Genomic DNA, 25,598 nt, shown 5'->3' with positions numbered 1-25,598 from the left:
ACTCTTTATTTTTAAACTTTTCTTGGGCAAAACTACCATGGCACACATACTGATAAAATGGGCCACAGTTTTATGCTATTATAACATAAGGAGCCTTTTATAATATCTTTGCTAAACATTCTCGGCCTATCTGAAAAAGAAAACTGGCCTATTTTCTTCATTGGACCAGGGAGTGCTCGAGTAGTATGCTGGCTGCCATATAAAAGAGCTCTATAAATATTGAAGGCCAATGTTTTCAGTTTCTTGAATCTCTTTTTTAGTTGATGTATCTCTTTCCTCATCTTCTCAGATTCCTTTTCAAATCCCTCAATAAGTAGTTCTTCTTGAATCTGTAGAAGAGGAGAGAATTCCCTTTTGAAAATCCTAATTAGCAGCACTTTGTATTTAACAACTGCTGCAGCTAAGCACATGTTCTACTTTTCTACTAACTTAGTTGCTCTTTGATACATTTGTCCAAAATGTCCAAATATTTGGACCTCGTAGTGGGAGTATCCATGCTTTATGCCTTTCTAAGGTCCCTCAGTGTGACTTGACAGGGGGTGGGGAGGAGCTGGGTTGTTCCAGCCCTAAGGATGCTCTTTGGGAAGGTTTGAGGTTCAATTCAAATTATTTCTCGATGACACTGAGGATGACTACACACACGTAACACATAATGGAAATTTCTGAGTCTCTACACAACACTGGTTATCATTCCCGCCGGCAGACCCAGGCTGGCAGGGCGGCTGCAGTGTCTGCCCGCAGTCACGCCCCCAACCCTCGAGAGCGAGGAGAGGGTGGGGGGAGGGGTTGATCACCCTCACTTACGCCCCCAACCCGCTGGCAGACCGGGGCTGGCGAGTTGCCCGGGACCCGCATTCCCGCGGGCAGACCCAGGCTGGCGGGGTGGCTGTGGTGTCTGCCCACAGCCATGCCCCCAACCCGCTGGGGAGTGAGTGCAGGCGATCACCCCAAAACCGCTCCCGCTGGCAGACCGGGGCTGGCGGATTGCCCTGGACCCGCATTCCCCTGTGTGCACCTGCCCATGGGATCACAGCTGAGATCACGAGCAGGAAAGGGCAGCCTGCAGCCAGCCCCTGTGTGCACCTGCCCGTGGGATCGCAGCAGCGATCACGGAGCAGGAAAGGGCGGTCTGCAGGCAGCCCCTTTGTGCACCTGCCCGTGGGATTGCAGCCGCAATCACGGAGCAGGATAGGGCGGCCTGCAGCCAGCCCCCCTGTGTGCCTTTCCCTAGGTAGCCCTGGGGATCCCACAGTAGGGAAGGGCGCCCCACCCTGGCCACAGCTCAGGGGAGAGTACAACATGCAGTGGAGGCCAGGAGCCTGAGTGATAACAGAGAGGGGCGCCTGCTTGAAGCCTTCAGGTTGTGCCTGGTGTTAGGCCTCCAGCAGATGCGCGCGCGCTCTCACACACACACACACACACACACACACACAGCGCCTACTCTGAGCTTCCAATGTGGTTGGGAGCAGACCACCAGTGGACACACACACCCGGCAACTGCTCGGAGCCTATGTGGCGGGGCTGGGGGCAGGTCCCCAGCAGACACACACACACACACACACACACACACACACACACACACACGGGGGCAGCTGCACCGAGCCTCTGCTGCCAGACTGTGGCCATCAGTAGGACTCCACTGAGGGCTCCCAGACTGAGGGGCAGGCTTGGCTGAGGGAACCCCATCCCCCAGTGCACGAATTTCGTGCACCGGGCCTCTAGTATAATAATAATAAAAGGCTAATATGCACATTGACTGAACGGCAGAATGACCAGTTGCTATGATGAGCACTGGCCACCAGGGGGCAGACACTCAATGCAGGAGCTGCCCCTTGGTGGTCAGTGCACTTCCACATGGGGAGTGCCTCTCAGCCAGACGCTGGCTCATGGCTGGCCAGTGCAGTGGTGGTGGCAGGAGCCTCTCCCACCTCCGTGGCAGCACTAAGAATGTTCAACTAATGGTTTAGACCTGATCCCTTGGGGGCCTAAGCCTTTAGCCAGACATCCCCTGAGGGCTCCCTGGCTGCCAGAAGGATTTCTGACTGCAAGCTTAGGCCTGATCCCCCGGGGAGTGGGCCTAAGTCGACAGGTGGACATCCCCCAAGGGGTCCTGGACTGTGAATGGGTGCAGACTGGGCTGAGGGACCTCTCCCCCACTCCCCCAGAGTGCACAAATTTTTGTGCGCAGGGCCTCTAGTTATGGATATAAAAGACAAAAATGTAGGTCTTGCCATGCTTTGCTCTTTCTCCATAAATGATGTAGTGTGGTCTTAGATTTTTAAAAAGCATCCACAAAGACCCTCTGACCCCAATACCCTATCCTTCTCTCCTCTTTTTATATCTCACCTTCACTCCTTTCCTGGGCACCATGTTATAGGACTATTCAAGCTTGTCCATTGTTTCTAAGTAGAGCTTGTATCCATCAGGCACAGAGAAAGTTCCTCTTGAAATATTTTCCATCAAGAGCTCTGAAAGCTGCTTAAGCTGAGCCTGGCAATATTTGCCAGATACCTCTTCATTCTGCAGCAAGAAATACTCCTTCTTCATGGCTATGGTTTCCTGGCATTGAAATGTGGAGAAACCCAAAGGAGAGAAGTTGTTAGAAAGGAAGGTCCAACTGTGATCCCCTTGGAAGAAGCTATCTTACTTGCGGTCAAGATGGTGAAGTAGGTAACTGCAGTGCTCATCTCCTCCAGGACCATATTAAATTTACAACTAAATTATAGAACAGTGATGGTGAACCTATGACATGCATGTCTGAGGTGACATGCGAACTCATTTTATGGGTTGATTTTTCTTTGTTAAATGGCATTTAAATATATAAAATAAATATCAAAAATATACATCTTTGTTTTACTATGGTTGCAAATATAAAAAAATTTCTATATGTGACACGGCACCAGAGTTAAGTTAGAGTTTTTCAAAATGCTGACATGCTGAGCTCAAAAGGTTCGCCATCACTGTTATAGAACAACCATCAAGAACCATCTGTAGACTAGCTAAAAAGAAGTTCTGTAATGAAAAATATAAAGAGACACCACAATAGAGAGGAACCAAGATGGCGGCATAGGTAAACACCGGAAATTGCTTCCTCGCACAACCACTTCAAAAATACAACTAAAAGACAAAACGGACATCATCCAGAACCACAGGAATGCTGGCTGAGTGGAAATTCTACAACTAGAAAAAAAAGAGAAAAGCACACTGAGACTCAGAGGAGGTGCGGAAATAAAGTGCAGAGGTACTGAGGCGCACGTGGAAAGGGCTGGCAACTGAGGATGTGGTTGTCTTTTTCAATCAGGAGGTAGTCACACACTCCTAACTGCTCTGAACTCCAGTTTTGGGCGAGTCTCTGGGGAACCAGACTCATACGGGGAGAAACTGGACTGTCTGGCAGTGGGTGGAACTTGAGGGAGGCTTTCTCTCAGAGATGCTAGCAGCGATTGCCGAATAACACTGAGACCTGGGACCTCTTAGGGCAGGGCTGAGGATCAGCCATAGCTGTTTGCTCTGCCCTGTTGATTCCCTGAGACCCTGCCCCACCCAAGCTGTGTGTAGAGGCTTTTGCATATGAATGACCTGGCCCTTTGCAACCTGAAAATTACCTAACAAACTGCAGCTGAATCAGAGAGACCCAGAACTTCCAAAAGAAGGCCCAAGGCCCCACAGCAGCTTGCATTGCTTCACAACTGGGCCTCATCTGGGCACCTCCAAATCCCAAACAAAGAAGAGGAATCTGCAGATCTCTCTGTAGTTCCTGCTGGGTGGCCTCAGGAAGAGGCTAAATTGGCATGTCCTTAGAGATCCAAGAGCCAGTGTACCCAGTGGTCAGAGTGGGACCATCCAGATTACAACTCCTCAGATACATAAGGGACACACTCAGGGGGCAGACTCAGTGAGCACCAAAGCCCCACTGAAGCAAATCTTGCCCCAGAAGGGTGTCTCCAGCACAGAAGTTCTCCCACTGCAGATACAGCTGATTCTCACAGACAATTGGCCTGGAGGTCAATTCCTCCCAGTGATACCAAGTACAATCAAGGCTTAACTACAACAAGACTGTGCACATAGCCCACAAAGGGGTGCACCAAGAGTGTCCACCTCAGGTAATTGGGCAGGCTGAGCCACTGGGCCTTATAGGGCACACAGCACAGAAAGCCACGCTATCAACAAAGGGAAGCAGCCAAAATGAGGAGACGAAAAATCAGGTCACAAATGACAGAAATGAAGGAAAGCAAACTACTGGATATAGAGTCCAAAACCACACTTATAAGGTTACTCAAAATCTTCTAGAAACTGCCAACAAATTTAGTGAGACGCTCCATAAATCTAGTGAGACCCTCGAGGATATGAAAAAGGACTAGAAATTAAGCATACACTGACTGAAATAAAGAATATTATACAGGAGTCACCTTGAGCCGGGTGAGCGCCGTGGTCTGAGCAAGGGCAGCAGGGCTGGGGAGTGCAGACTGGAAAGATGCAGACCACCTGGGCACTGCTCATCCCTCTGGCTCTGATCCGCTGCTGCACAAGGGGTCTAATCAGGCCTGTGTCTGCCTCCTTCCTGAGTAAGCCAGAGATCCCATCTGAACAGCCTTCCTAGAGCAGCTCCCCACTCCAGGTGGCCAGACGGGAGTTTCAAAGCATTGTTGTCTCCCAGGACATTGACACAGTGGCCAAGTTTATTGGTGCTGGGGCTGCCACAGTGGGTGTGGCTGGTTCAGGGGCCGGAATTGGAACAGTGTTTGGCAGTTTGATCATTGGCTATGCCAAGAACCCGTCTCTCAAGGAGCAGCTCTTCTCCTATGCCATTCTGGGCTTTGCACTGTCTGAGGCCATGGGGTTCTTCTGTTTGATGGTCGCCTTTCTCATCCTCTTCGCCATGTGAGGCTCTGTGGGGTCACCTACCTGTCCCTGCTGCTTCTATTCCAGGCCCGGTGCTGGAATGTGCCCATTAAACACCAGATTTCTCTAAACCCCAAAAAACAAAAAAAACAAACAAACAAACAAAAAAAGAATATTATACAGAGATCCAACAGCAGATTAGAGGATCCCAAGAATCAAGTCAAAGATTCGAAATATGAAGAAGCAAAAAACACCCAACCGAAAAAACAAAAAGAAAAAAGAATCCAAAAATATGAAGATAGTGTAAGGAGCCTCTGGGACAGCTTCAAGCATACCAATATCCAAATTATGGGGGTGCCAGAAGAAGAGAGAGAGAAAGATATTGAAAAACTATTTGAAGAAATGATGACAGAAAACTTCCCCTACCTGGTGAAAGAAATAGACTTACAAGTCCAGGAAGCGCAGAGAACCCCAAACAAAAGGAATCCAAAGAGGACCACACCGAGACACATCATAATTAAAATGCCAAGAGCAAAAGACAAAGAGAGAATCTTAAAAGCAGCAAAAGACAGTCAGTTACCTACAAGGGAGTACCCATATGACTGTCAGCTGATTTCTCAATAGAAACTATGCAGGCCAGAAGGGAGTGGCAAGAAATATTCAAAGTGATGAATAGCAAGAACCTACAACCAAGATTACTTTACCCAGAAAAGCTATCATTCATAATTGAAGGTCAGATAAAGAGCTTCACAAATAAGAAAAATCTAAAGGAGTTCATCACCACCAAACCAGTATTATATGAAATGCTGAAAGGTATCCTTTAAGAAGAAGAAGAAAAAAAATGGTAAAGATAAAAATTATGAACAACAAATACATATCTATCAACAAGTGAATCTAAAAATGAAGTGAATAAATAATCTGATGAACAGAATAAACTGGTGAATATAATAGAATCAGGGGCATAGAAAGGGAGTGGACTGACTATTCTTGGTGGGGAAAGGGCTGTGGGGGGTGTGGGAAGAGAATGGACAAAAATCATACACCTATGGATGAGGACAGTGGGGTTGGGGGGTAAGGGCAGAGGGTGGTGTGGGAACGAGGTGAAGGGGGGCTATAGAGGGAACAAAGAGGAACAACTGTAATAATCTGAACAATAAAGATTTAATTTTTTTTAAAAAAGAGACACCACAATAAAACTGATAGGAGGCACAGAGATGTGGAGCCTGCAGGTCTCACACTTATGTGTGGCCATTAAGAATTGGAGGCATATTACAGTGGCTGAGTGTCCTCCTGTAGAATGATGGGTCCCAGTCCACATTTTGTTTTCCCGTTCAAGAAATCAGTACCAGGAAGAGAAATTCCCACAATGTCTTTCTGTGAAAACCTGGAGGGATTGTGAATGAATGAGGAAGGCTTCAAGAGTCTCAGGTATTCCCTTTGAGGGGCTTAGGAAATGACTCACTTCTTCACAAACTCACCTACCCTAGTCTTGCAAGGGTAGCAGTTTGAAAGGCTCCAGGGATATACAGGGAGGAATGTAATTGAGTACTGTCAGAGCTGGGGTGAAGGGGAAAAGTTCAGGGTGAAGTGGGGGCAGCTGCCCATGGCTCCTTTGATAAGATCTCTCTCCACCAAGCTGGCAGGCACAAGTGGGTACCAAATTTAAGCTCTCTAATAACATGGCTAACAATTTATACTAGAGGCCCGGTGCATGAATTTGAACACAGGAGGGGTTCCTCGGCCTGGCCGGCAATTGAGGCCTATCAGGGGGCTGGCCATGGGGGGAGGGACCCCAGGAAAGTTGGCCGGCCAGGGTAAGGGGCTGCAGGCGGTTGACTGGTGGGCCCCGGCCCTGATCGGGGTTGGGGGGGGGGCAACAAGGGTGGGGCTGGCCACCCCTGCCCCCATTCAGGGAGGGGGCGCCTGATCAGAGGCAGGGTGGCTGGGGAGAGGGGCCACAGGCCGTTGGGGGGGGCTGATCAAGTCCCAGATCAGGTCAGTTGACCACTGCAGTGGAACTCATAGCGACCAGTCATTCTGGTCATTCTGGTCGTTCCTCTGGTTGGTCACTGGGCTTTTATATATATAGATTACACTGGGAATTCCTTGAGATGCTACTCCAACCAGTTTTTACCTGGTCCAATTGCTTTCAGCAGGTTTTCCACACAAGCAGCCTGTCTGAGCTCACACTGACACTGTCTTAAAATCTTTGAAAGGCCTAGAAACCCCCACAAAGCAGTGGTTGGCCTTGGCATTCCCTGTACCTCTTGCTAAGCAACTCAAAATCTGGTACAAGCAGTGACCTGAATAGGCAAAGCAATCTTGAGAAAGAAGAACAAAATTGGAAGTATCATGCTACTTGATATGAAACTATACAGTAAATTATAGTAACCCAAACAGCATGGTACAGGCATAAAAACAGACACATAAGGTCAATGGAAGAGAATAGAGATACCAGATATAAACCTCCCCCTATATTGGTCAATTAATGTACGACAAAGGAAGCAAGAATATGCAATGGGGTAAAGACAGTCCCTTCAGTAAATAGTATTGGGAAAACTGAACAGATCCATACAAAAATAATAAACACAAAATGGATTACAGACTAAAATATAAGACAAGAAACCTAAAAGAAATCATAGGCAGTAAAGTCTTTGACATCATTCTTAGTAATATATATATTTTTTCATATGTCTTTTTAAGCAAGGAAAACAAAAGAAAAAAAAAGAAATGTGTCTACATCAAACTAAATTGTTTGAAAGCATCTGCTAAAACAAAAACCCACCCTAGTGAACAGGAGAATATGTTTGCCAATAACACATGATAGATCTGATATGGGGTCAATATTTTTAAGGAATTCATACAATTTCACACACACACACACACACACACACACACACACACACAAAATTAATATATCGAAAGGGGACCCAAATAGACACTTTTCCAAAGAGGACATACAGAGGACCAAAAGACATAAAAAGATGTTCAATATCACTAGTCATCAGGGAAATGCAAATTAGAACCACAATGAGATATCACCTCACACCTGTCAGAATGGCTATCATCAATGAATCAACAAACAAGTGTTGGCAAGGCTATGGAGAAAAGGGAGCCATCATGCACTGTTGGTGGGATTTTAAGTTGATGCAGCCACCATGGAAAACAGTGAGGAGACTCCTCAAACAATTAAAAATAGAACTTCTGTATGACCCAGCAATTCCACTGCTGGTAATTTATCTGAAGAAATGCAGAACACTAATTTGAAAAGATATATGCACACCACATTATTGCAGGATTATTTACAATAGCCTAGATATTAAGGCAACTTAAGTGTCCATTAATAGGTAATTGGCAAAGAAATGGTACATACATTCAATGAATATAATCAGCCATATAAAAGAATGAAATGTTGCCACTTGTGACAACATGGATGGACTGAGAGGGTATTATACTAAATGAAAGAAGGCAGACCAAGAAAGACAAATGCGATATGATTTCACTTTATGTGGAATCTAAAAAACAAAGGAAATGTAAAAACAAAATGGCAACGAACTTATAAATATAGAGAGCAAGTTGATGACTGCCAGATGGGAAGCAGTTTGGGATGATTTGGGAAACAAGAAAGGGGATTATGAAGTACAAATTATCAGTTATAAAAACAGTCACAGGGATTTAAAGTACAGCATAGGGAATAAAGCCAATAATATTGTAATAACTTTGTCTGGTGTTGGAAGGGCACTAAACTTATTGGGGTGATAACTCTGTCAGTTATATAAATTTCTAATCACTATATTGTATACCTGAAACTAATATAATATTGTATGTCAACTGTAGTAAAAAAATTAAAAAGAAAACCAAAAGAAGCAGTGTGATGGCATCAGGGTGGACTGGGAATTGTAATGACGAGGCATCATATGGAAAGTCCCTTATTCACTTTGGCTCAGGCTCAACCCCTGTGAAATTATGAGGTCAGTAGACATAGTGGCTTCCTCCCAAATTGATATATAATTGACACACGACATTATAATAGTTTCAGGTATACAACTTAGTGAACCATTATTTGTATACATTGTGAAGTGATCACCACAATAAGTTGTTAAACATCCTTACTTTATCTATCTATATCAAAGGCTAATATGCTAAATGTCCGCCCGGGTAACAACATCACTTAGCAATACCCGGCTCCCTCTCCCTAGCAACCACTAGCCTCTGTGGAGTTTCTTCAGCCCAGGCTTTACAGCCAGGTGGAAACATTTCACACTTTAACCAAAGGTCTGTGAAGTGTTTTCCCATGCTTTATTTAATTTGATCCTCCCAGAAGTCCTGAAGTAGGTAGATAGGAGACTTGGTGGAATCCTATTTTCTTTTAATTAGCCACAAAACTGAGATTTAGAAAGCTTAGAAACTTGACCCAACTGAAAAGAAGTAAGAAATGGTGGACCTTGAAAATGACTTCAATTTTCTCACTGCACAGAATATAGTCAAACACTGCTGCAGTTAAATCATTTATTTACCCTTTGTCCTCCCTGCAAAATCTACAACAATAATGTACTTCATGTTGATATTTACTGTTGTGTTACTGACAATTACCTGAAAGAGAAGTTGGGGGCTTCACTGGGCTGGAAAAAATTTAGCTACATCAGAAAGCAGGTCTAATTAAGCACATTCATTCTATATATATAAAAGGCCAAGTTGAGTTGCACATGTGCGATACATATAAAGCTCTCGCTGGTGCCAATCAATCACATGTGTGTGTTTCGCTCTGTCATTATCGATCATGAATTTGGTTGACATGTCTATTATAGAGAAAGGGCGAATAGTAACATATTTCTTCTAATTAATTTCCTTTCAATGTGCACAAATTCATGCACTGGGTTATATAATTATAAACATTTATTTTTCTTTGGATGAGAAGTTGTAGGATTTACTCCTTAGCATCGTTCAAATATGCAACTCAGTTTTATGCATGGTTCCTTTATCGGTAGTAGGGTTGACCAACAATGAGCAATGGAGAGTTCGATATGACTTTCCTCTACAAACTTGGGTTGTTATGGATAAAATATATACATAGCAAATCAATTGCCCACTAATGAGTTCAGTGGTCTCTGAACAGAGTTTTAAGCTGCTCATAATTTTTTTCAATGAGGGTTTGATTGTGCAAAAATATAGAAATAAAATATATTTGCTGTACTTTGACATTTTAATGAAGTTGCTTTTATTCCATATGAACTGAGAGATTTTTGTAACCTGTAAAATAGTCAAAGGCACACTCAAAGACAAACTTTCAGTGAAGGTGCTGATAGTGAGTAGAATTTTGATGTCTTCTAAGAGTTCTCTCCCCTGGTGTCCACTCCCTACATAGTCCTTGGACCCATGGCTATGATGAGTATTAATCTTATGATTAGATTATGTTACACAGCCCAGCTTGACTTTAAGATGGAAATTTTCAGGTGAGAATTACCTAACTACATGAGCCCTTTAAAAGAAGATTTCTCCAGTTGATGGCAGAGTAGGTAGTCACAGAATTTAGAAACAATACAAAAAGATATGGTGAATCATTGCTGGCTTGAAGATGGAGGGGAGTTTCCCAGAACCTTCATTTGATCATATAAGCCCATTTGAACCTTGTTTTCAGCATGTAGTACACTGAGCAGGGCACCCATATCTTGTTCTGGAATGTGACCTGAAGAACTATGTGTTTTTGTACACTGCTAAGCACACGATCTAGTGTTTTGCAACAATAGAACATAAAACATAATTTTTTAGAAAAAGCATGTACGGTATCCTATAAAGGCCAGTCACTCACAACAATCCAGGCTTGTTCTACAGTTAGAAACAGGTGAACTCAGGTGTCACAGAAAGGGAATCTAGGCATCATTATAGAAGGGCATTTTTCAGGAAGAATGTATGCTAAAATATCTTATCATAGGCTTCTCTGGAACACCTGGTTGTCATCCTTGCAGGAGTGCTCCATGAAGACTGCAATAGCTTCCCTCACAGAGGCTGCATGAAGGTCCAGCAACTCCTGCAGCGTGTCTGTGGGGAAGCTCACCCTCTGGGCCATCTGTTCGCTGTAGTGGTCGACTGCCATCTGTAGAGCCACTGAGTTCTCTTGCTCAGCCAGAGTTGTCACCGTGTTCTCCAAACAAGGCACTACTCCACTGTTGATGGCATCCACATAGGCCTTTGCCAGAGTCCCAAGCCCTAAATGACACGTTATATTTAGGAAATTAAAAGGAATTTCTCACTCACTGTTTTAAAAGCTTTCAAGATCAGCATTCTAAAAATTGCAACAATTTTACTGAAATGAAGTGTTCTTTTTTCTTTTTCTTCTCACCATATTCCTCCTTGTTGCCTCCTCCTTTTGCTTTTATGTCTCTACTTTCTAAAAAAGACATCACTGTCTATTCTATTCACTCTTTTTTGATTTATGGATTCATCACATTCTAGTATGAAAATAATAATCTCATCTAACACATTCAAGAACTTCCTAGAATAATTTCCCATTAAAGTTATAAAATGAGTTTATCTTATAGGCAAGTAAAGTAGATAGTTTGTGGGCACTATTCCAAACTGAATGTGGGTCCCCTTTAAAAAAAATCAAGAATTTCAGGACAGTGACACAAATATTAAACCAAGCCTGGGTCCATCTCAGCATAGGGCACTGTTTGTCTGCCCAGTTGGCATATCTGTGAATCTAGCCCTGCACATAAAGCTATAGTTAAATTTTCTTCTCAAACGCGAACAAGATTTCAGAGCCTTATGTTCTGCTATATATTTTTTCTAACTGGTGTAAATTCTCAAAATATCTTGTGTGTCCTCAACAAAACACACTCATCTCATCGGTCTTCTCATCATCATGCAGATTCCTGTCCTTAACAGCAGCTTGTGCTTATGTCATTAGTGTATTAGTTTCATGAGATACAGTGGACTTCAACAATCCCACATATAGGGAAACTTTAATGAAAAAAGCATGCATGTCTATGTGTGGCCTGAATGTCTGTTTTTTCACATCACATGGAGAAGGGAACAAAATTACCAACAAATTCAAAGTGCAATCACACACACTGAACTGCAGAGAAACTTGCTGTAACAACGAAGACTCATGATTTCCAGTGATAATGATTTCTTTTCTTAGAGTCTTGGTTTTTGCATGTGTAAGGATATATTGACAGAAATTTTTGAATTGCTCCAGAAAATTCCATTCTAGTTGGTTTTCTGACATATGCTACACCTAGTGTAATATTTTTTTGTCATTTGTAGGCTGGTCAAAGGCAAAGCACTTCAACCTTGGAAAGAACTTCCTGATATATTCTCTAGGCACGTTGGATTTCTGAGTTTGGGGATCCTCCCCTATAAAAGAGAAAAAGACTAATCACTGATGAGGCAGTCTTCAGGCAAGATGGTTGAAGACATTCATTTCCAGGGATTTTTGCATCACTGTAACACTGGTTACTGTAAGTCTCCTTTTATTTAACCATGCAAATCAACCTAATGCTAATAATTTACCAAAGCATAGACATTTTATATTTATTTATTTATTTATTTATTTATTTATTGTTTTCAGAGCTAGGAGCATAGAAAGTATTTCTGGAGAAAATAGGAGGTGGACATCATCCCAAGTGAAGAAACTTATGATTATTTTCCTTAGCCCTTCCATGGTGTCCAATGGTTTAACTGTTTATTATTTTTGAATGATAGATAAATCTCCAAAATGGTCACAAATACTTTTGGTATTATAGTCCTCAGGCCATAAATAAAATGTGGGCACTAAAGTAAGAGTGAAATATTTTATGGTATAAATAAGGATACTTATGATACTTTTGGAAAAAGTTTCTTGTGAAGGACAGAAAATACTCAAAATAGTAAAGAGAAACTCCTAAAAATCAAAGTTAAAAAATACAAGGAATATAAATACATTCATAGATTTTTTTAGCAGACATCATCAAAAAGTAATGTTAACCTATGTTACTTGGAGACCACACCTGTTTTCCTATATCAATTTATATTGAATGTGACAATGTCACAGAGTGTGATTCTAGGCATATATCATCTGTTCAATAAAAATTTTTTGAATAAATAAATAAATTATTAAATAAGAAAAAAATTGATAAGTTCATAGGTACTACCTATTATTCTCCCTGCTAAATGTACTCAGTATTAAGAGTTTATTATTTCAACATGACAAAATATTGTATGAGGCTAGAGAATGAAGAAAACGATGTTATGAAAAACAAATAATAAAGGATTTGACAGTCTTATAGGAAGGATATGTCAATGATTTTTTTGGGGGGAGATATTCATATAAATATCCTTTATATGAAGAATGTTAACCATGCAGACTATTAAAATAGACAATATGAAATGTACTTCAAAAATGAAGTCATTGTGATTCTGTGTTTATTATCTTCTATACTAATGAGCATTTTTTGCTAAATAGAAATAGATGAGCTCTGAACAATAAGTAACAAAAATATTTGAGCCTTAAGAAGTTTTAGCACTGGTTATAATCCTCTTAACTTATTTTTCATGGTGTCAATTTTTCTAAAATAATTTTGTCTAATAATGGATTCTACATTTTCTCAGCCAACTTAAATTCTGGTCACTTGAGTTTTTTTTCAGTAATAATAACAACTGAAACCATACCCACCTGTCATACACATATCACCATTAGCACGGGCCTCAATTCAATAAAAATAAAGATTGACCTTAAGTGTTGAGAAACAGGCTCAGTTGGTCCCACCTTCTACTGAACCCTCTGCCACTCAGACCATCCCCTGGTACCTGGAATGAACTTCAAGGCATTCTCCAGGCACTCATCTTCAGTGATGGTGCGTCCATCTAACTCCAGCTCCAGCGTGAAATCCCGTACAACCCAAAGTCTGGAAAAAACTCACAAACTCAGCTGAGTCATCTCCTTCACCAGAGCTGGGAGAGGACTTTGTCCTGATTAGCTTTGTTAGTTCAGTCACATAGCTGAGATCTTAGCTAAGGAATGAGAAGTGCTCCACGCTAAAATTTCCAGATCTCACCCAGAAACAATTTTTATTAACATTCCTATTCACCCTGTGTTCTTTTCACTCAACCATGATTATTGAAATGAGGAAACCACAACAACAAAAATAGTCTCAGTTACATTCCCATAGCCTCCATGGCACATGGTGGTTGGGTTCCTGGAAGGATACTGCAGCTGCTCCAGGGCCTGGTAGTTGATGTGGTTCATGCTGTTGTAGATAAACATGCTGCTCAGAAGCACAGCCAGGCAAAGATCCACAAGCCATTCTTAGGGTCGCCCTAGAAAGCGCATTACAGCAGGGGACTTAGATGTCTATTGTTTTTTTTTATTTGTTTTTATTTTTAAAAATGAAAATGAAAGCTAAAAATATTTTAAAAATAGGGTTTTTTGGCTAATACTCACTTGAGGATACTTTTTCCATTGATTTTTTTAGAGAGAGTGGAATGAATGAAATGGAGGGAGGAAAGAAGGGAGAGAGGAAGAGAGAGAAAGAGAGAGAAAGAGAGAGACATAGATGTGAGAGAGATATAGATGTGAGAGAGACATATTCATTGGTTGCCACCCGCTCCCACCTTCCTCGGGACTGGAATTGAACTTGCAACCCAGGTACTTGCTCTTGACAGGAAATTGAAACTTCAACCCTTCAGTGCACAGGCCAACGCTCTAACCACTGAGTAACATCAGCCATGGCAAAAAACTACCATTTTAATCAAAATTTTACTTTAAAGATGTAAAAATAAAATGAAAATGTTAAATATTTTTTTTAAAAAAATACACTTACTATAAAATTAATGAGAGAAAAATTCTCAAAGCCAAACTGTAGATGATGCCTGTTTTCTAAATGTGAACACAGTAATGCAAGGTTTAAGTGTATAAGTGTCTTTCTCTCAACAGACACATTTTTCCAATTTATCTCTCATCTTACAATATAATCCATTACTAACATACAAATCACACCTAAATCTAGACTTACTTAGGTTTTAGTCTGTTTTTTGTTTGTTTGTTTGTTTTTACACAAAAACAAGCTTGTTAGCTATGAGTTCATATTAAATTGTGTCTTATGGCTTAATTCAAATTCCAGAATTATGTTTATCATCACATAAACAACAATGAAAATAAAACCTGAAGTGAGCCCAGTTAATAAGTGATCTAAAACAAGTGGAACAATGGTGGGAAATGAAACCTTAAGCTACAGAAGCTGACTTTTATTTCAGTCGGAAACCATGAAGCCTTCTAGTGCCATGCGATATACAAATTGTACTCTCTCTGCAACAGCCTTAGTGTCTCAAACGCTAGGAACTAGTAAAAACTTTAAGCTTGACGAACTCCAATGTGGAAAAGCTACTCCAAGCATTTGACCTGAAGTGACTGAGCAGGTACTTAAAAAGTAAATGCATGAAAAACCTGAGAGCATGAGACATCCTTTAAGAAAGGGACCTTTAAATGAACTGCTGACTCTGGAGGGCCTCTACCCTTCACTTCTAATTAAGCATGGAAGAAAAACAGAGACTGGCTAATTTGTTGGGGTTTTTTAATCCAAATAAAATGCTAACTTAATGGAATCCTTAGTTATTCAAAGTCATAGGTGAACCACACAGTAAGCCAAGGATAACAATCCAGATCTATTGTTAAAAGTACAAGTTCATGTACAGAATTATCATAATGCCATTTTAAATATTATCTACTTATTTAAAAATCACAAATCTTCATCATTTAGGCAAAAAACAAATTTCACTTTTCTTCAAAGACATGTCAATGGTAAATGTGATTAAAACATTTGAGTAAAACCTTTTGTCATTTTTTTCCTTGACCTACTGAATATTTTCCAGTGCCATTTTGTAGTTTCATTGGATGACTTTGGGAAAATAACATGGCAAATATTGCTGTTATATAAAAAAAAGAGGGCTCTCATTTATAAGCAAACCTGGAACTAAGAAGGCCGTTGGAAATATGTCAGTGAAGAGCTCATTTAAAAACTATTCAGCATTTAGTATGTAGAGAATTGGAATGCACAATTGAAGACTGTAGTTCTTGAAGAAATGTGATAAAACCTCATTTATCAAAAGACCTTGGTGTCAGAGTGCCCCTGCACCCTCTTCTAACTCTGTAGTAATACATCAGATTTGGATTTCCCTAGGTCTACTACTTCCTTTAAAAAAAAAAAAAAAAAAAAAAAAAAAAAAAAAAACAGAACAAGAGTATTGAGCTCCAACTACAACTGACTGGTTCAAAAACTGTTTTAAAAGTTAGGTTTGTATATTATAAATTGTACATTCAAAACATCTCTTACAGTCCAAGGTTAGTAACCCAGCCAGCTTAAATCAAAGGTTTTTCTCACCTAGGTCCCAGTACATGGATGACGGACTCAAGTACTTACTATACTGGGAAGTAGAGATCAAGAAAGTATTTATTGGTCAAAGCTTATGTTACACAAGATGTGTCCTTGAATCAGATTCCTCTTCAACTCAAGCACTCCTTTACTGACAGCACTTTGTAAATCACACCAAGAAAATCACCCCAGATGGCAAGAGCTAAGACATTTGAAATGTGGTCACTGTAGCTTTTCACTTGGATGGCAGAGGCAATCGTGGAAGATGGACTGGATCAAGCCTTCCCCAATGTTGTAGGACTGAGCAAATCAGTGAGTTCACCAATAAAATTATAGTAAATTAGAAATATACTTATATAAACCAGAGAGGCAGAACTATTAGCCCCTGAGGGAAGGAAACTATCCACAAAACTAGAGGCTTTTTAAATTTAGATTCTCTAAATTCATTCTCCCTCCCCACCTTTTTTTTTTCCTTTTTCAGTAATGGAAGCCAAAGGTGCATTAGTGCTACTTTCAACTTAGACTCACACTAACATAAATAAGGAGAAAAGATTGAATTGCAAGTAACACTATAAATACAAAATACTTATATTGTGGGAAGAGCTCAGGAGATTTATCTCAGTGCAGTGGCAGATGCAATGGCGTGAGCACACTCCGCCTGTATAAGCTTCCTTGACACACCAGGAAGTGGCAGTGCCCTCCTGAGCAGACCCCCTAGAGCCCCTACATAGTACCCTGATCTTTCCTACCATTGGCTGCCCTAAGGATAGTGTAAACTTCTGATTGGTCCAGAAAGTTATATATGTTGCTGCACTTACACAATAAACTTAGATCTGCGTCACTGAACCTGGTCTCCGGAGTCCTGCATGCCTCATTAGGGCTCCGTTGTCCTCATCCCCATGGGACCCCCTGCTTCATTATATTATCCCATAATAGTGCTTTTTGTGGGTCTAACTCATATATTTAGAGAAGTCAGTACAAAATTCTTCTTTAAAAAATACACATTCCTGGTGTAGCTGAGGCTTTTCCGGAGATTTTTAAGTAGATTATTTCACTGTAATCAATTTTCATGGGTCCTACCTCCAACCCTATTAATCTCTTACAATTTAACTAGTAGGTCCCATGGATTATAATTTCCTCTGGGAATGACTAGATTAGGATCTCAATTTTTGTATCCCTGATACTCTGTTCTGATAACACTGCACATTACTTAATCCTCAACTATGCTCTTGGTCTTTGCTTCATTCACTGCCATATCTGCAGTACCTAACACAAAGCCCTGAATGCAGCTGTCTAATAAGTATTTAACTTGTACTTGTTGCCCCAGTGTAAAAATAAAAAGATCTATTCTTAATCAAAGTATTGAGTTTACAAAGAAAGTTAGTTCTACAAAATAGAAGTTTGCCTCATTATTCCTAATTGAATTTGTAGCTTAGAGAAATACATCGTGAAAGTTGAGGTGGCAAATTAAAATGTAAGTGGAGTATCAAGAACAAAAAATTCTGCCGAAACCGGTTTGGCTAAGTGGATGGAGCGTCGGCCTGCAGACTGAAAGGTCCCAGGTTCGATTCCGGTCAAGGGCATGTACCTGGGTTGCGGGCACATCCCCAGTGGGAGATGTGCAGGAGGCAGCTGATCGATGTTTCTAACTCTATCCCTCTCTCTTCCTCTCTGTAAAAAATTAATAAAATATATTTAAAAAAAAAAAAGAACAAAAAATTCTTTGCCTTACTTTTTCCACATCACCCAGGCCCTCAGTGTCCAGAAGGAGCAGAGTGTGGTTGGGCTTGGAGGGGTGGGGTACACACCACATCCAGATGCCTTTGGTTTCAGACCGCACTGTGGAGCCCAGAGGAAAACCTGCAAAGAAAGAGGAGAAAGCGTATAGAGTAAGAGCAGATAGTCCAGGCTGCTTATAGGTTACATTGGTTAAACTTGTCAGAATGTTGAGTGCCAGGCTGGGAGAAAGGTTGCTTTCATTTCAGCAAGAACAACCTATCCAATATTTGTACATATTGAGGACCTTCTCAATAAACACTTTGTGTCCTCTATTTACCTCATTCTATCATTTGTAGTTCAAGTTATGTCACATTACAGAACTAATATAACCTCTACTGATTTTATGTGTGTGTGTATATATATATATATATATATATATATATATATATATATATTTAATCCTCATCCAAGGACATGTTTATTGATTTAGAGAGAGGAAGTGAGATGATAGATAGATAATAGATAGATATAGATAGATAGATAGATAAAATTTGACATGAGAGAGGGAAACATTGATTTGCTGCCTGTTGTACACACACCAACTTGGGACTGAACCTGCAACCTCGGTATGTGCCCTCACCCAGAATCAAACCTGTAACCTTTTGGTGTACAGGACCATTCTCTAACCAATTGCGCCCCCCCAGCCATGGCTTGACTTTTATATTATTTTCTGACACTGAAGAGCTCCCTTGTCCTTCAGGTTCTGGTGGATTTCAACCAGTGGGAGGTATTAAAAGGAGACGAGAGGTCAGACATATGTTCTCCTCACTTTCCTCCTAGTGAGCCATGATGTCCTAGTGCCTCTGTTTCTTTACCTTCGGCCACACCCCCTTCCATGCCATATCTCTGGTCTTTGCCACATTCTGTTATCCACTTTTGCTTGCCTCATCCTGCTATAGTAGTTTTAGAGTCTACCTGGCCATTGCTATTGCCACTCTCTGTATGCATCCTCATCCCACATTGGGTCTTTGTGCTGTGCTTATGCCCTTGTAAATCATCCTCCATTAAATGCTCTTAAGTACTCCTGAGTAGGTCATCTGAGTCCTGCCAGGACCTGGATAATACATCAGCTTTTGTTGGATTTTTTTCCTCCCTTTTACCCTTGTATTTTTCTCAATTTTTTTCTCTTCTAAAAAATGGTGAGTTCTTTGCTCACTGTTTTAAGTGTGGACAAAATGGAAGGGAAAACAGAAAGCACCTGTGAGATTGTTCTAGATACTCTTTACAAAGGCAGAAATTAAATACACAGTGGGAGAGAGTGTGAGGTATATGCCAAGGAGCCCACTGATGATATATCTTGTCCCACAATCCAGGATTTTGACTGTCTGCCATATTCCAATGTCTCCTTCAATGAAGAATGAAAATGAACATGATAAAATACCTAGGGGAGGTTGAGTCAGCATGCCTGAAGCCATTCAATTTCTACATCCAGAGTATATTCCACAGACAGAATATAAAGCCTGAGGTGGTCTGTATTCTTCCACATGTAATAGTGCTTGATTATTTTCTGACTAATCCATAGTAATCTGAAGTTCCCATTACCCCAGCAAAGAAAGGCAGGGTATAATTGGAGGTCATTGGTCTCAGCTTTGGGAGGTAAAACAAGTTGTCAACAAAGAGAGAGAGTTCACATGAGAGAGAGAGAGAGAGAGAGAGAGAGAGAGAAAATTCATCAAAGTTTTGTTATGAAATGAAGCAAACAATTGGATGGTAGCCCCATTGAAATATGGGATATACAGAATATACTGCTATTTGTTTTACCTCCTATCCCTTTTTAAAAAGAGCAACTATTGACAAAATTTGTATGCTAGAGTTTAGAGCAGAAGTAATGTAGGAGAAAGGAAGGGAATACTTTCTGGAGCTGAGCTGACTAATGGGTGGATCTTTGATAGGGCTAGGGAACTCTTTATGAGTGAGATTTTGTGGACAGATGAGGTTAAAGTTATAAACCTAGCAATGAAACTTAAAAGTTTTCTTCGCTGAGAGAAATGAGGCTCTTTTTTAAGATGACCTCGAGAGAGGCATCATCAGCCTCTCTTAACACTGTCTCCAAGCAAATGACCCTGCCTCAGAACAATACTCACCCTGGATCTGTCCTGCCAGGCGGTTCATCAGGTAGGATTTTCCTGTCCGATACACACCTGCGATGGCCACCACCACCACAGGCTGAGACATCTTGTCTAGAATCTCCAGTGCTATTGGGTTTACTGTCAGCTGATTATTCTGATTTTTCACCAGACAGATGGGGTCCATCAGGGTGTATCCAGAGGCCATGGTGAGCTGTAACCCAGAGGAATAACTTAGTACAACACAAGATCCTGAAGTCATATCTAACAGTTACAGAGGTTATTTGCATATTACCTTTACACTCCTGGAGAGCATATATCAGTTTCCTACATTTAGTATATTTCTAAAAGGTAAGTATTTAGCCTAGTGTTTAAAGGCCTGATACAGATTCGTTATGTACATTATTATATTGATCTATAAATGAACCTTAAAACAACCTTGCCCATGTGATGCATAAAAGGATTCTAATGAGAAAAACAAACAAACCACTGATGATAGAGCCTTGAGAAGGTTAACATACTGGGAGCAAGTTGAGGCAGAATGGGACATGCAGGAGATGAGGAGTGACCAGAGAAGATACCAGGAGTTCCATGGTTATTTGTTTTCTTGTTAACTGCATATATTCTCTGAGCACCTACCATGTGCTGGACACTGGTCTATGTGCTCAGTATCAAGTGGTGAACAAAATGGATACCAATTCCTGCTTCATGAAACTCTATCCAGGTGGGAGGAGACAGACAATACAGAAAGCAAATAAGCAGCAGACATAGTATATGTATATTAGATGAATTTATATAGCGGATGGTCAGGAAAGGCCTGCCTCTCAGAGAAAGAGAAATAAATGTGATCTTTGACCTTGAGGAGGACAGGTTTAGTGAATCCCAGAGCAGGAGAGGGGAGACATTGAAAAGAAGATGAAGAGATGAAGAATGTGGCTCCCTCTCAAAATACTAAAGGACAACCCTAGCCAGTTTGACTCAGTGGATAGAGCATCGGCCTGAGGACTGAAGGGTCCCAGGTTCCAGTCAAGATCATATGCCCAGGTTGTGGGCTCAATCCCCAGTGGGGCATGCAGGAGGCAGCAGATCAATGATTCTCTCTCATCATTGATGTTTCTATCTCTCTCTCCCTCTCCCTTCCTCTCTAAAATCAATAAAAATATATTTTAAAAGCACACAAAAAAACAGAGAAAGACAAGTGTCACATGATCTCACTCATATGTGGAATCTAAAGAACATAATAAACTGATGAACAAAATGGATCCAGAAATATGTAAACAAAATAGACTATGGAATCTCAGAGGAAGGTGGAGGTGGGTGGATGGGAAGTGATTAACCAAATAACTTGTCTGCATATATGTGTAGACACAGACAGTAGTGTGGTGAAAGCCTGGATAAGGGGGAGGTGCAGGATAGAAGGGGTCAAAGGGGAAAAAGAGGGATCTATGTAATACTTTCAACAATAAAGATTAAAAACATACAATAGGTCAAATCATTACTGGACCCAGATAAATTAATGGGTGCATGAATTCATTTAATTGGAATCAAAGGACATTATTCCTTACTTTTAGGCTGACAAGGAAGAGAGGCAGTAGCCAGCATGTTTTAGGGTGTGCCCAGATCTGCCAGAGTCCCACAGCTGGTGAGGCCCTACTTTGCTGTTTTCATCATAGGGGGTATAAGCAGGAGGAATTGCAGAGTTTATTTCTTGAACTGAATATTTAAAATTTTGGTTGGAATAGATGATTTAATAAAAGAAATTATTTTAAATGCAAGTAAACTGGAATACCCAATCCAAAAGCTGGTAAGTTCAAATAAAGAAGTAAAATGAAATAGTTGTCTTATATGGAGGTAGTTGGTTTCCAAAGTTTATTCCTCAGGAGAGTCTGTCATCTGAAGAGATGGTGAAAACTACCCCAAGCCTTGACTTCTCAGCAAGAATTACAGAATATTCTGAGATGGTTCTTGTATGGACCACATGTTAGAAACAATGCCTGGTAAACAAGCACTATTAGATCTTACAGTTATTTCTAACAGTTGACCAGTGAGCATGAAATTCAATTATTCAATACTAGAGGCCCGGTGCACGAATTTGTACACAGGTGGGGTCCCTTGGCCTGGCAGGCATCAGGGACAATCAGGACTGTGGAGGTTGGCCAGAGGGAGGAGCGAAGGGAGATGGGCTGGCTGGAGGGAGGGGCCATGGGAGGTTGGCAGCCTGGGCGAGGGACAGAAGGAGGTTGTCTGTGGGAGTACACTGACCACCAGGGGCCAGCTTCTGTGTTGAAAATGTGCTATGAACATAGGGGTGCATATATCCTTTCAGATTGGTTTTTTCTGTTTTCTTGGGATATATTCCTAGACGTGGGATCACTGAGTCAAATGGGAGTTCCATTTTTAACTTTTTGAAGAAACTCCATACTGTCTTCCATAGTGGCTGCACCAGTCTGCATTCCCACCAGCAGTGCACAAGTGTTCCTTTTTCTCCACATCCTCTCCAGCACTTGTCGTTTGTTGATTTGTTGATGATAGCCATTCTGACAGGTGTGAGATGGTACCACATTGTTGTTTTGATTTGCATTTCTCAGATGATTAGTGACTTTGAGCATGTTTTCATATGTCTCTTGGCTTCTGAATGTCCTCTTTTGAAAGGTGTCTATTTAGGTCCTTTGCCCATTTTTTGATTGGATTGTTTATCTTCCTTTTGTTAAGTTGTATGAGTTCCCTATAAATGTTGGAGATTAAACACTTATTGGTGATTACATTGGCAAATATGTTCTCCCATGCAGTGGGCTTTTGTGTTGTTTTGTTGATGGTTTCTTTTGCTGTGCAGAAGCTTTTTATTTTGATGTAGTCCCATTTGTCTATTTTCTCTTTAGTTTCCAATGCCCTAGGAGCTGTATCAGTGAATAAATTGCTTCAGCATATATCTGAGATTTTGTACCTTTGGATTCTTCTAGTATTTTTATGGTTTCCCATCATATATTTAAGTCCTTTATCCATTTTGAGTTTATTTTTGTGTATGGTGTAAGTTGATGGTCTAGTTTCATTTTCTTGCATGTATCTATCCAATTTTCCCAACACCATTTATTGAAGAGACTATCTTGACTCCATTGTATGTTCTTGCCTCCTTTGTCAAATATTAATTGAGCATATTGGTTTGGGCCGAGTTCTGGGCTCTTTATTCTATTCCATTGATCTATATGTCTGTTCTTGAGCCAGTACCAGGCAGTTTTGAGAACAGTGGTTTTGTAATACAGCGCGATATCTGGTATTGAGATCCCACCTACTTTGTTCTTTCTCAGAATCGCTGCAGCTATTCAGCGTCTTTTTTTATTCCAGATAAATTTTTGGAGAGTTCGTTCTAGATCTGTGAAATATGCCGTTGGTATTTTAATGGGAAGTGCATTGAATTTATAGATTGCTTTGGGTAGTATGGGCATTTTAATGATGTTGATTCTACCAATCCAAGAACATGGTATGCTCTTCCATCTCTTTATGTCTTCCTCTATCTCTTTTTTCAATGTCCTGTAGTTTTCTGAGTAGAGGTCTTTTACCTCTTTAGTTAAGTTTATTCCTAGGTAGCTTCATTTTTTTGGTGCAATGGTAAATGGGATTGTTTTTATAATCTCTCTTTCTGAAAGTTCACTATTGGTGTATAGAAATGCCATAGATTTCTTAGGGTTGATTTTGTATCCTGCTACATTGCCAAATTCATGTATTAAGCCTAGTAGTTTTTTGATGGAGTCTCTAGGGTTTTGTATGTATAATATCATGTCGTCTGCAAATAAGGACAGTTTTACTTCTTCTTTTCCAATTTGGATGCCTTTTATTTCTTCTTCTTGTCTAATTGCAATGGCTAATACTTCCAGTACTATGTCGAACAGGAGTGGTGAGAGTGGGCATACCTGTCTTGTTCCTGTTCTTAGGGGATATGCTGTTAGTTTTTGTCCATTGAGTATGATGTTGGCTGTGAGTTTTTCATATATGGTTTTTATTATGTTGAGGTATGATCCTTCTAGTCCCACCTTGCTGAGAGTTTTTATCAAAAATGGGTGTTGAATTTTGTCAAATACTTTTTCTGCATCAATTGATATGGCTATGTGGTTTTTTTTCTTTCAATTTGTTTATGTGATGTGTCACGTTTATTGATTTGCGGATATTGTACCATCCTTGCATCCCTGGGATAAATCTTACTTGGTCATGGTGTATGATCTTTCTAATGTACTGCTGGATCTGATTTGCTAGAATTTTGTTGAGGATTTTGGCATCTATGTTCATGAGGGATATTGGCCTGTAATTCTCTTTCATTGTGTTGTCTTTACCTGGTTTTGGTATTAGGGTGATGCTGGCTTCATAGAATGAGCTTGGAAGTGTTCCTTCCTCTTGAATTTTTTGTAGTAGTCTGAGGAGGATAAGTTTTAGAAGTGGCCTCCCTTATCTGTTGTTATGGCCTTCACTTTGAGGTCTATTTTGTCCGATATAAGTATTGCTATCCCAGCTTTTTTTTCATTTCTATTTGCCTGAAAGATATTTTTCCATCCCTTCACTTTCAGTCTGTGTGAGTCCCTTCTTCTGAGGTGGGTCTCTTGTAGACAGCAAATGTATGGGTCATGTTTTTTTATCCATTCAGCCACTCGATGTCTTTTGATTGGAGCATTTAGTCCATTTACATTTAAAGTTATTATTGAAAGGTACTTGTTTGTAGCCTTTCTATTTTTTGTGCCTGTTTTCTCTCTGAGCTTTCTTTTCTTCTTTTTTACACCAGTCCCTTTAGCATTTCTTGCATTGCTGGCTTGGTGGTGATAAACTCCCTTAGCCTTTTTTGTCTGTGAAGCTTCTTATTTCCCCTTCAATTTTGAATGATAGCCTTGCTGGATAGAGTATTCTTGGATTCAGTCCTTTGCTTTGCATCACTTTGTAAAGTTCTGTCCATTCTTTTCTGACCTGATGTGTTTCTGTTGAGATAGCATTTGATAATCTAATGGGAGATCCCTTGTATGTAACTTTCCGTCTCTCTCTTGCAGCCTTTAAGATTCTCTCTTTGTCCTGAAAATTTGCCATGGTAATTATGATGTGTCTTGGTGTGGGTCTTTTTGGGTTCACCTTGTTTGGGACTCTCTGTGCTTGTGTGACTTTTTTCTTCCCCACCTCAGGGAAGTTTTCTGATATTATTTCTTCAAATAGGTTTTCTAAGTCTTCTTCCTCTTTCTGTTGTCTGGCACCCCTATTACTCATATGTTGTTTTGTTTCATGTTGTCCCATAGCTCCCTTAGGCTCTCATCCTGTCTTTTAATTTTTTTCTCTAATTGCAGTTCAGTTTGGGTGTGTTTTGCTTCCCTGTCTTCTAATTCGCTAATTCAGTCCTCCGCTTCTCCTAGTCTACTGTTGAAACTTTCAATGGTGTTTTTTATTGCAGCTATATCACTCTTCATTTCTTCTTGGTTCTTACATAATTTAGTGATTTTTTTCATCTGTTTCTTCTTGCTTCTTGCATAAGTGGTTGATTTTTTCCTCCATCTGGTTTATGCATTCTAGGACTCTTAATCTGAATTATTTTTCT

At 40.6% G+C, this 25,598-nt stretch overlaps 2 pseudogenes; one reads left to right on the top strand and one right to left on the bottom strand.

The window, feature by feature from the left end:
* Positions 1-2,379: 2,379 nt before the first annotated feature.
* LOC139001882 (guanylate-binding protein 6-like) lies at positions 2,380-20,243 on the bottom strand (annotated as a pseudogene).
* On the top strand, positions 4,428-4,980 carry LOC139001883 (ATP synthase F(0) complex subunit C1, mitochondrial pseudogene; annotated as a pseudogene).
* Positions 20,244-25,598: the final 5,355 nt, after the last annotated feature.

This window comes from Myotis yumanensis, unplaced genomic scaffold (assembly GCF_028538775.1).
Source record: "Myotis yumanensis isolate MYYU_CA2020_CCGP unplaced genomic scaffold, mMyoYum1.0.hap1 SCAF_2, whole genome shotgun sequence".
Taxonomy (NCBI): domain Eukaryota; kingdom Metazoa; phylum Chordata; class Mammalia; order Chiroptera; family Vespertilionidae; genus Myotis; species Myotis yumanensis.
This window is presented reverse-complemented; position numbering and strand designations above follow the sequence as displayed.